Consider the following 11268-nt stretch of genomic DNA (forward strand, 5'->3'; position numbering starts at 1 on the left):
GATTACCCTAAAGGTGTGTGGGTGCAACAATCACGTGGTTAACTTCGGTGATATTTATGTTGTAAATTAGTGATCTATGTTCAATTCATGGTTTATCACTCCCTAGGGTTACTAACCACGCAGTTTAAAATTGCAGAAATTAAAGGCAGAAAAAAATATAAAGTCCTACGCTATTACAATAAACACCTGTAGGGAAGGGGAAATAAAAGACAGAAAATAAGAGGGATCAATAATTAGTTTAATTATCTTGAATGCCTTGATCTTCCTCGAACCCTTGATTGACTCTGAAAATTGAAATGAAAATAATAGGAGTGAGTGTAGGAGAGATCCATTGACTATTTGAAGTAAACCCTATTTTGGACAAAAGGCAAAAATAAAAGTAAAATAATATTTAAATAGGAAAAGAATTAAAAACTTAGCTTTTGATCCGATATGGCGCGTAATCGGAGGATCTTGAGGTAACCCTGAAAATTTGCACAAAGAAGGGAAAAGGTTAGTGCATTAACTAATCTAACCCTAATTGATTACGAACCCTAAAAATTTACAAACCCTTATCCTGAACCTAAAAGGGTTATTTAAGAAAACTTATTGTGACCCAAAAGGTTTATAAGGCTTAAAAATGCGTTAGTGGATAACACCTACCAGTGATTAGTGATCATGATAAAATCAGGATTTGAAACAAATGATAAGAAAATATGCACAACCAACAATAATTCTTTATAGAATTATAAAACCATTATTTTTATTATTATGAGGAAAATCGAATCTTTGATTAAATAAATTCAAACGGTATGAAAATATTATTTTACTAAAGAAGATGATTCAAACAAAAATATTAATATAGAAAAAAAATAAATAGATAAATAAAAGATTTATGTAATTTAAAAATAAAATAAAAATAAAAAAAAACAACTCAACTTTTGATCTAGTGGGGGCATCCTGTGAGAGACCATGGTGGATCAGCATGTCCTGGGCATCAGATTTGGCGCAAGAGAGATCTAACGGTGGCTGATGACTAGTGCATAATGTGCATTCGTGAGAGAGGAGTACTAGATCTGGGAAAAAGATTATAAAACAAAATTGTTTCAAACAACCAATTCAAAGGTTAAGCGTGGGCCCCAATTTTCTTTGACCAACCAATCGTGATAAGAGAGAGGGAATTGTTTTGCTGACTGGCCAATGGTGCATCTCAGAAACGCCACGCAGGCATATGACCGGGCCAGGAGAATTCAACCGCCGCGGGTGACCGGAAAACACCATCATCTCCGATGGGTGTTTTCTCCAACCTGCAAAAGCAATGAGAATCAAAGCCTCACATGGAACCTACCCCCCCCCCTAAATCAGGGTCTGCGAACACGATGGTGGCCATGGCTTGCCCTGAAAATCATCGTATCACCGGCTTCGTCATTCACAGCATTCCAAGGTCCTTCAATGGCATGATACCGTTCAGGCCCTAAAGTCCACATGTAGCACGTCATTCCTCCCTTAATTGTCATCCTGAACATGAACAAAAGCATCAAATTTGTTAAAAAAGCATAGAAACTTAAAAACGAATTCCATGACTTTAACCAAACTGGAGTTCTTGAACATGGCAATTCTTTGCCGATTTAGGACGATGTGAGGACATGGGCACGTTCCTGGAAACCTCTAGAGGATAATTGGACGCTTTAAATCGAATGAAAATGGCCGGAGACTAGGATTTGAGTTCGCCCTAGCTCTTGCAACTTTGTTATTTGGAAACCCTAGCTTCTCCTTGCAAATTTTTCGTCCCCTATGGATGCATATGTTGGTGTTTATATATGTGATGAATTAGGGTTGGATATTTGGAAACAAATCAGGTGATTGATGAGAGAAAACTTGAGAAAATATTTGATTGGAAATATGATGCAATCTTTCTATTTTAGCTTCATTCTTTTTCCAATTTCTTTTCTCACGATTTTGGAATGATTATGTGGCATATTTGACAAATAATTGAATCAATTCTGAAGCCAAATCAAATCTTCTATTATTTTTATAATTTTATTTAATTAAATTATGATTTTAATGAATAAAATCTATAAAATAATAAATAAAAACAATAAAAATATAAAAGATATATTTCATGGTCGTGGATGGCCTTAAGATGATGTTAGAACAAAAAGAAATCAAGCCCATTTAGAAGAAGAATCATTTTGGACCATATTTCTCTTTGTACACCTCTTGAAAATTGCTCAACTTGCACGTGTTGTAACCTTCTCAATTTTCCATATTTCTGAGTGTTCTTGGACTTTTTAGAAAGCTTGAAGAGTCCTTTAAACACTCCTTTTGGTTTCATCTTCATTTGAGCTTCCATGTTCATATACACTTCTTTGCAAAAAGATGACTTTTTGTTGACTTTTAGAAGGACCTATAATGTATTGGCTCATATCTCTCAAATGAAGCATTTCTGGCATTGGCATGTAGAGACAAAGTTGTAGAGAATTCAATTTCCTTCAAATTGAGCTTTGTTTGGACAACTTTTGATGTTCCATGTGAAATTTATGGCTGATCAAAGTTGGGTTGACTTTCTCCTTAAAAACCCTAATTTAGAAACTTTGAGTTTTGTTGATTTTGGAGATTTCCTTGATGAATCATGATCAAATTTTGATCAAATGATGAATGTAACTTCAAAATATTGATGTTGACCAAAAATCAGAAGTTTTGACTGTAGTTTGACCATAGTTGACTTTTAGGTCAAACTAGTCGACTGTTGATCGTTTGGGCCATTGAGTGAGCAATCTTTTGAACCAGAGCTTGAAACTTGGCATGAGGATCCTTTGAGGCATATGAGAGACCAAGGGTTCCATTTTAGGTCTTAGAACTTGATTTTACTTTGAAAAGGTCAAAACCCTAATTTGAGGGTTATTGTTTAGGAGAGTGTGCATCCACTTAGATCTTGAGTTGTTGATACTTGGATGAGCTTGAGTATAAAAATGTGGTGGACAAATTTTGGGGTATGACAGCTGCCCCTGTTCAATCTTCTTATATCTGAAGATGTAGATTGGCATGTGTGCCTGTCTGAATCTGAAGGTAGAAGAGGATTGAACACTAGAATACTAAGAAATTTGCCCTTGTTGATGATGAAGGGACTTTTTGGAGATGGGCTTAAAGATGCCATCCAGGCAGAGTATTATCGGAGATGGGCTTAAAGATGCCATCCAGGCAGAGTATTGTCGGAGATGAAGTTAAGTAATTGTTGCTTGAGCCATAAGATTTTAGCACAATAATTACTGGCCTCCACATATTCCGCCTTGGCGGTTGACAAAGCAACGAAAACCTGTTTCTTGCTATGCCAACTCACTAAGGAGTTTGAGAAGAAATGACATGTACCACTAGTGCTTTTCCTATCCAATTTGCAACCGGCAAAGTCGGGATCGGAGTACCCAACCAAAGAACAATCACTACCTTTTGAGAACCATAAGCCATACTTAGTTGTACCAACAAGATACCTAAGTATGCGCTTAACGGCTTTTAAGTGAGACTCCTTAGGACATGATTGGTATCTTGCACACATGCAAACACTAAACATAAAATCGGGACGAGAAGCGGTAAGGTAAAGTAGGGATCTGATCATACCTCTATACCTTTTTACATCAACCAACTTACCATGTTCATCCCGATCAAGATTGACCGCGGTAGGCATTGGGGTTTCAATGGCCTTTGACTTTGCCATGTCAAAGCGTTTGATAAGCTCTTGACAATACTTAGTTTGACTCACAAATGTGCCTTCCTTTAGTTGCTTTATTTAGAGTCCAAGAAAGTAGTTTAGTTCACCCATCATGCTCATCTCAAATTCTCCCTGCATAAGCTTAGAAAACTCCTTGACAAGAGTCATGTTAGTAGACCCAAAAATAATATCATCAACATACACTTGAACCAATATAGAATGCTTTTCATGTCTTTTAATGAATAGATTGGTATCTACCTTCCCTCTTGAGAAACCTTGATTGATCAAAAAATTACTAAGTCGCTCGTACCAAGCTCTTGAAGCTTGTTTAAGACCGTACAAAGCACGCTTAAGTTTATAAACATGATCGGGATAATCAACGTTTTCAAAACCGGGAGGTTGAGATACATAAACTTCTTCATTAATAAACCCATTTATAAAAGCACTCTTAACATCCATTTGATATAGCTTAAAGTTTTGTGAGCATGCAAATGCAATTAACAAACGTATGGCTTCGAGTCGGGCGACCGGAGCATAAGTCTCCTCATAATCGATCCCTTCCTCTTGGCTATACCCTTGAGCAACAAGACAGACCTTGTTGCGAGTAATAATCTTGATTTCGTCTAGTTTGTTTCTAAACACCCATTTAGTGCCAATTACTCGATGGTCTCGCGGAGGAGGGACAAGGTCCCAAACCTCATTTCTCTTAAATTGGTTCAGCTCTTCTTGCATAGCTAAATACCAATGCTCATCTATTAATGCATCTTTGAAGTTTTTAGGCTCAATTTGAGAGACGAAAGAATAATAATAACAAAAGTTACTTATCCTTGACCGTGTTGTTACCTCTTTTGATATGTCTCCTAGAATGTTCTCCATAGGATGGTCCTTAGAAGATTTCCATTCAAAGGGAAGATCACTTTTGTCACATGGTTGATCTTCCACTTTCTCTTTAGGTGCTTAATCCACTTCCTCTTTAATATTCTCGGGTGAGAGGCAATCTTTATCTTTATCAAGTTTAGCATCTGGATCCTTAAGTATACTCTCAGTTGAGATACCTGCACCATTAAGAACACTACACTACCTTAGCCGAGTATTGCACCTTCGTTGTTATCATCATAGGTCACAAATCCTTTCTTCTTAGCCACAAAGTCATAGAATAAAGATAAGTCACCCGTTATATGTCTTGAGCATCCGCTATCTAGAAACCATCTTTTCTCGGATGGCTCAAGACATTCCACCTATAAGTTTAAACAAGGGAAATAGGTACCCAATTTTCATTGGGTCCTTGTGTGTGAGTGAAACAAAGGTTGCTCTTGGGAATCCATTTGAAAATGCCTTTGGGAACCAAAAATATCCTAAAAATACATTTCCTAATGGTATGACCCCTATTGCAACAATATAAACATGTTGAGTTTGGATGGTCATTACATTTGCTCGATTGGTCTTTTATCCCATAAGTATATCGTTGATATGGATTTATCATACTATTTTTGAAATGTGATCGATCAATGGCATATGTAATCTTGGGTAATGAAGCCTTGTCTAATTTGGCTTTGATAGTTTTAACTTCTTTTTGCCAAATGTGACAAGTTTCACATCCTCCCCATCTAAACCAAGAACTCTTGTCATCTTCTCCTTTGTCTTTGATACTTTCAATCATAGATTCCTTGAGAGTTTCTACTTCCTTTTTGGAATTGGAAACTTTCTTCTCAAGGTATTTGAAAATCTTTTTATTTGAAGCTAAGCGCTGAAAGGCTTCCTTAGCTTCATGATGTAAAGTATCAAAGGCATGTTTTAATTCAAAATAAGACATAGCATCAACATTATTATATTTCTCATGACTTACAATCTTTTTCTTCTTTTGATGTGCCATGAGACATAGGTTGACCGTTTCCTCTTCATCACTCGAGCTTTCTTTGCTAGATAAGTCATTATCACTCTCCCAAGCGATATAGGTTCTTCTTCCTTTTGTTTGCTTCTTTTCAGGTTTGCTCTTTGCCTTATCTTTCTTAAGCGATGGGCAATCCGGCTTGTAATAACCCAGCTTAGCACAATTGTAACAAGATCCTTTAGGTTTACTTTTCTTACTCTCATCTTGCTTGTTAGGCCTTGCTTGACGTCTATAGTCGACTAGATTGTTATCCGAGTGTTTGATTTCATTCTTTCGAAGATACTTATTATACCTTCTCACGAACAAACCCATGTCTTCATCCAGACTATCATCTTCGTCACTAGATTCACTATCACACGCATCTTTGGTGGATGACTTTGAACTTGAAGCCTTTAAGGCAATAGACTTCTTTTCGGTGTCCTTTGACTTCTCTTTCTTTTCTTTCTTTTCGTGCTTGTTTAGGTTCATGAGATCTTGCTCATGTTCTTCAAGCTTTCCAAATAGAGCCGTGAGATCCAATTTAGAGAGATCGTTGGATTCTTTTATTGTCGTGACTTTAGGTTTCCATTCCCTACTAAGACATCTCAAAACTTTATTAGTAGCGACAGCATTGGGAGTAATGTGTCCTAAAGTGTGTAAACGATTGATAATATGAGAAAATCTCTTTTGCATTTCAGCAATGGTTTCACCTTGCTTCATGTGAAAGAGATCAAACTCTTGCGTCAAAGTATTGATTCTAACTAGCTTAACATCATTAGTTCCTTCATGGGCGACTTATAGTGCATCCCACATTGCCTTAGCCGTTTGGCAATGTGATACGCGAAAGTACTCATCAACCCCTAAGGAAGCTATAATCATGTTTCTAGCTTTCCAATCATACGCGTAATTCTTTTCATCTTTTTCATCCCATTGTGGTTCAGGTTTAGGTCTGGTAACGCCAGCATCGTTGGTTATGGTGATAGCCATAGGACCATTGACGATGACATCCCAGATTTTTCTATCAACGGAGTTGAAATGAATGCACATACAGTCTTTCCAATAACTATAGTTTTCTCCGGTGAAAACAGGCACTTTATTATATGCCCCTTTTTGACCGTTCTCCATTTTCTAAAAAGTTATATGCGAAGCACTAGATAAACTGGCGCTCGTGATACCACTTGTTAGACGATAAGGATGATCTAGAGGGGGGTGAATAGACCACCTTTTTCTACTTAAGAAAATTTTAGCTTTTGAAACGTGATTCCCTGGAATCAAACTTATCGTCTTGAACGATCAAGTTATCGGGAACCGGATATGTGCAATAACCGAACCGGATGAAGATGGTGAATTTGAATTACTCGCTTCAACGAAATTATCAATTTGCTAGCATACACAATTAAATGAATCTTACTCACAATAAACTGTTTCACCCAAATTGACCAAAAATTGAATGTGTAATTTTATCAAACACTTGGTGAGCGATTTTCACCAAGCTTCAAATTTTGCTAAATTATGAATTTTTACCGAAAACGAATATAGAAAAGATAAAACTAAAGACGATAAAGAACACGAGATTTGTTAAGGCAGTTCCTCTATCGTCCTCGCAGGAGTACGTCTGCCCCTAATTTCAATCGAAATTAGGAAAGTTTTATTTGATTGCAAAATGTTTAACAAGGAAAGAGTTTACCTATCACCAACTACACACATGCAGTAAAATTGAATACAAATCTTTCCTCCCCTTGATTCAAGTAGAACAAAGTCAATGTCAATGATCTTCACCGATCAAGACCCCGATCCTTCCTTTTCAATCCTCCGGTTGTTGCAAATTTGATGAGCGAATCTACAATACCTCAATTCCTTATGCTCGGCTGAATTGAATCCAAAGTGAAGCGATCGTCAAAAACCTTCAAATCAAACCCTTGATGAAGAAGGAAAAGCCCTAAGGTTTTATACAAGAAACACCCTCAACAATCGTCACTCAAACAAGACTATATTCTACCGTCGAACCTTATCAACGCACGTTCCTTACTACGATCGAAAAAGATTATTATGTGTGATTTTCGATCAATAAGCGAAAAGGTTGAAGATGAGAAAAAGCTTGAGTATATCTTTCACGTTTCTTGTTGTTTTTGCTTGAGAATAATCAAAGACAATATATGCCACACCCTTTTCATTAGCCACTTAGAATCAGCAAAAAACTAGTAATTTTAGCGATAGGTCGACCTATCCATCTGTGTAGGTCGACCTATTGCAATACTGCACTTGTTTTGGAAGCGAACATGACACATGCGTCGACCTATGAGGTCGGCGTGCGCTTACCCGATATTTCCTCAATATTCCATGCGTCACCCTGTAGGGTCGGCGTGCGTATTCTCGAGATTTCCTCAATGTTCCATGCGTCGACCTGAACAGGCAATGCATCGACGCATTCTGCCCCAACATAGAATTTTCCTTTAGTCTACCAATAGGTCGATCTGTAGCATCAGTGAGTCGACCTGTTGAATGAATTTTGCCAAAAATGCCTTTCCTTAATGCATCCACTCGATTCCTTTGTTTCCACATTAATTAGGTCAAATTCACAATGTTTTGACATCCTGAAAATACACATTGCCCTCACAAAACAACCTCCCCATCATACTCAGGCCGGTAATCCTCCTTCGCTACCACTGGAAATGCCACACTATATACCTGGAGCAATGTCTCAGCCTTGTAAATTGGAGATAGTAGTTATAATGTGTCTTAGTGCGCAAATGCACATGCTGCTATGACATGTGAGCAAGGCATACGAAAAGCTTGTAACTTTCCACAGTCGCACCAATGATCATCTAGTAGAAACCGATATTGTTGTCTCGATAATCCTTCATTGTGGTCAATTGTTTCTCGAACAAAGAAGCTGCGGTTGAATTGATCGAAAGTAGTTACATGATGACTGTTGGCCTTCGCTGATTGTTCTTTAATAAATTTCATGCAACTCTCGCTGAATAGTTGACCCAATTCTCTAACAGCAATCCACCTCTTACCTCTTGTTGAGGATAGCGAAGTCATCCTAAAGTAGGTTTCCTCCACTAGTGAAGTGATAGGAAGGTTTCGAATACCCTTAAAAACAACATTCATGTATTCTACTAGATTTGTTGTCATGTGGCCCCATCGCAAACCGTTGTTGTAAGCCCCGGTCCATTTCTCCCTGGAAAGGTTATCATCCAACTTCCCGCATCCGGATTTGACAATACAATTTCACTCTGATAATGTTGGAAAGAAACTCCAACTGAAGGTGGAGAAAAACACAAGAAAGGGGGGATTGATATGTGTTCTTTATAAAATAAAATTTCACTTTCTATACTTTTCTTTTTCTTCTTTTATATCTCATTCCGTTGGATATGCTTTAGGAAATATAGCGGAAGCTTTGTGATGCATAACCAAAGAGATATAATCATTTAGTTTCTTTTTTTTTACAGAACTTCTGACTATGTTACGTACAATGAATACAACATAGAAGTTTCGGATCAATATAAACATTCAGAAAGTAAATGACACGTTCATTTTTATCCTAGTTCACCTTCTCAACTAAGGTTACCTCAAGTCCACCCTCCTAAGTTGATTTTGCTTCTCTCAATCGAGGACTTAATCCACTATAACCAAACTTCATTACAACTGCACAACCAATTGTTGTAACTGACTTCCTGCACAAGCTACCCGCGAGTGACTAACCCTAGATAATGAACCGTTCAATGATCTCAACAAGATATAACGTTCATCAACCTAGTAACACCTGCACAAGTCAACTACTCATGACTAACTACAATGAACTGTTCAGTGATCTGATTCACAAATATAACATTCATTGACCCCTTTGAACTTCTGACCTTCACTCGGTCTTCTAAGAGGATTTCCATAATGATCACAGTCACTGTCATCTCAAGCTTCAGGCCTATACCAGGTCACTCAAGGAATCATCACCAATTTTTATGGTTACAATACAATGCTTCTTAACAAGCAGATTTTCTTTTTATCTAAGTACATTTTTTTTTGACACATTGACAAGTGATTACTTCACATGTAAGGATTATCTTGTAGTCTTGTTTGTATCTTCTGAACGAAATTTGTGCATCTTTGTTGGTAAGAAGAGTAAGAGCATTAACTCCCAGTGTTGAGTGCTTCTTCACGTTGATCTTCGTCTTCACTTCATCTCTAAGCAAATTTAGAGCAACAACTCTATTTTAAGTTTCTTATTGATTTGATCTTCATCTTCAGCTGCTGATCATCATACTCTTGAAGAGCTAATAACATTTTTATTAATTCAGAAACCTCTAAGACTAAACTAGTCCCAGACCTCTTGAGAAATTTGTCTCAACTGTTCTCTCAAGAAACTGTTGTAGTGTAACTGCAAAAATAGTGTTTAAGATTGCTTCTATAAAGCATTAATCACAACTGTGATATTTCACTAATATTTTGTACATAATATTTGAACTCAAAGATTTGGTTAATCTTCAGTGCATGAGTTTATCGTGTTGTGTTGGTGTTCTTTTTGTATGTGTCAATTATTTGTTTGATGCCCACACCACACACTTGAAGATGTGATTTTGTGTGTGTGTGTGTGTGTGTGTGTATATATATATATATCTTCAGATTTTTGCCCGTTTTAATCTTGGTTATTGGAGAGAGCAATAAATGCTTGCGTGTTTGCTTATTGCTTTTGTTTTCTCCAATGAGCTGCATGTGGATAGCTTCTTAATCAACCTTGGGAGTTTCACTTTTTGAGTGTTACAGCCGCCTTGCTAATGATTATGTTTTTAACGGTATCTTCCTTTTTGAATCAGACTGCATAATCTTCTATTCAGCTTGGAATATAGCTTCTGTATCAGTGTGTTTGCAGCAATTTGGTGCTTGATCAGAAGTTGCTTTAAGACTTTATTATCTTTGCATTTGTTCATCTTTGAACATCAAGTTTTGATGGTACTTATTTTGAATTATCTTCTGAAATCGGAAACATATAATTAGAGTGCCGCATTTGCTTATACAAAATTTATTTGCTTGTTATCATCAAAACACTACAAATATGATTAGAACCAAACTATGTTATAACAATCTCCCCCTTTTTGATGATGACAAAACATTTATGTTCTGTTCAGAAATTTTGTATATAAGAGAAATAATCTCCCCCTGAGATTTATAATCTCCCCCTGAGATGTATAATCTCCCCTTGAAATAAATACTTGAATAGAAATGTAAATGATAATTTCTCTGAGTAACTTATGTATCTTCCAAAAGTTCTAAAGTATCTTTCTTTCGGATATCGCATAGAATGCTTTTTACTTCAGAAGATCTTTCATTCAGAATGAGTTCGTGCACTTCTTGAGAAAAGTTCTTTCCTTTTAGAGTTTATCTGCAGACATTCAGAAATAAACTTTTTGTACTTTGTACTCGTTAGCTATGTTCAGATCATTTAGAATAATATTTTCCTTTACGTGTTTAATGATCAGAATATTAGTTATGTCGAATATCAATTCTCCTTCTTTAGGGATATATATCTTTTAATGAGTATTTCAAAATTTCTAATACTTACTCAACTTAATTAAATCTCCCCCTTTTTGTCATAATTAAAAAGATGTAAAACTGAATAAAACAATCAATAGAGCACACAAAGATGATCATAAAAAAATAAACAAAGTATCCAAAAGTACCAAATTCAAAGCAATTCACAAGGTAAACAAAA

Source organism: Vicia villosa, unplaced genomic scaffold (assembly GCF_029867415.1).
Source record: "Vicia villosa cultivar HV-30 ecotype Madison, WI unplaced genomic scaffold, Vvil1.0 ctg.000976F_1_1, whole genome shotgun sequence".
Taxonomy (NCBI): Eukaryota; Viridiplantae; Streptophyta; class Magnoliopsida; order Fabales; family Fabaceae; genus Vicia; species Vicia villosa.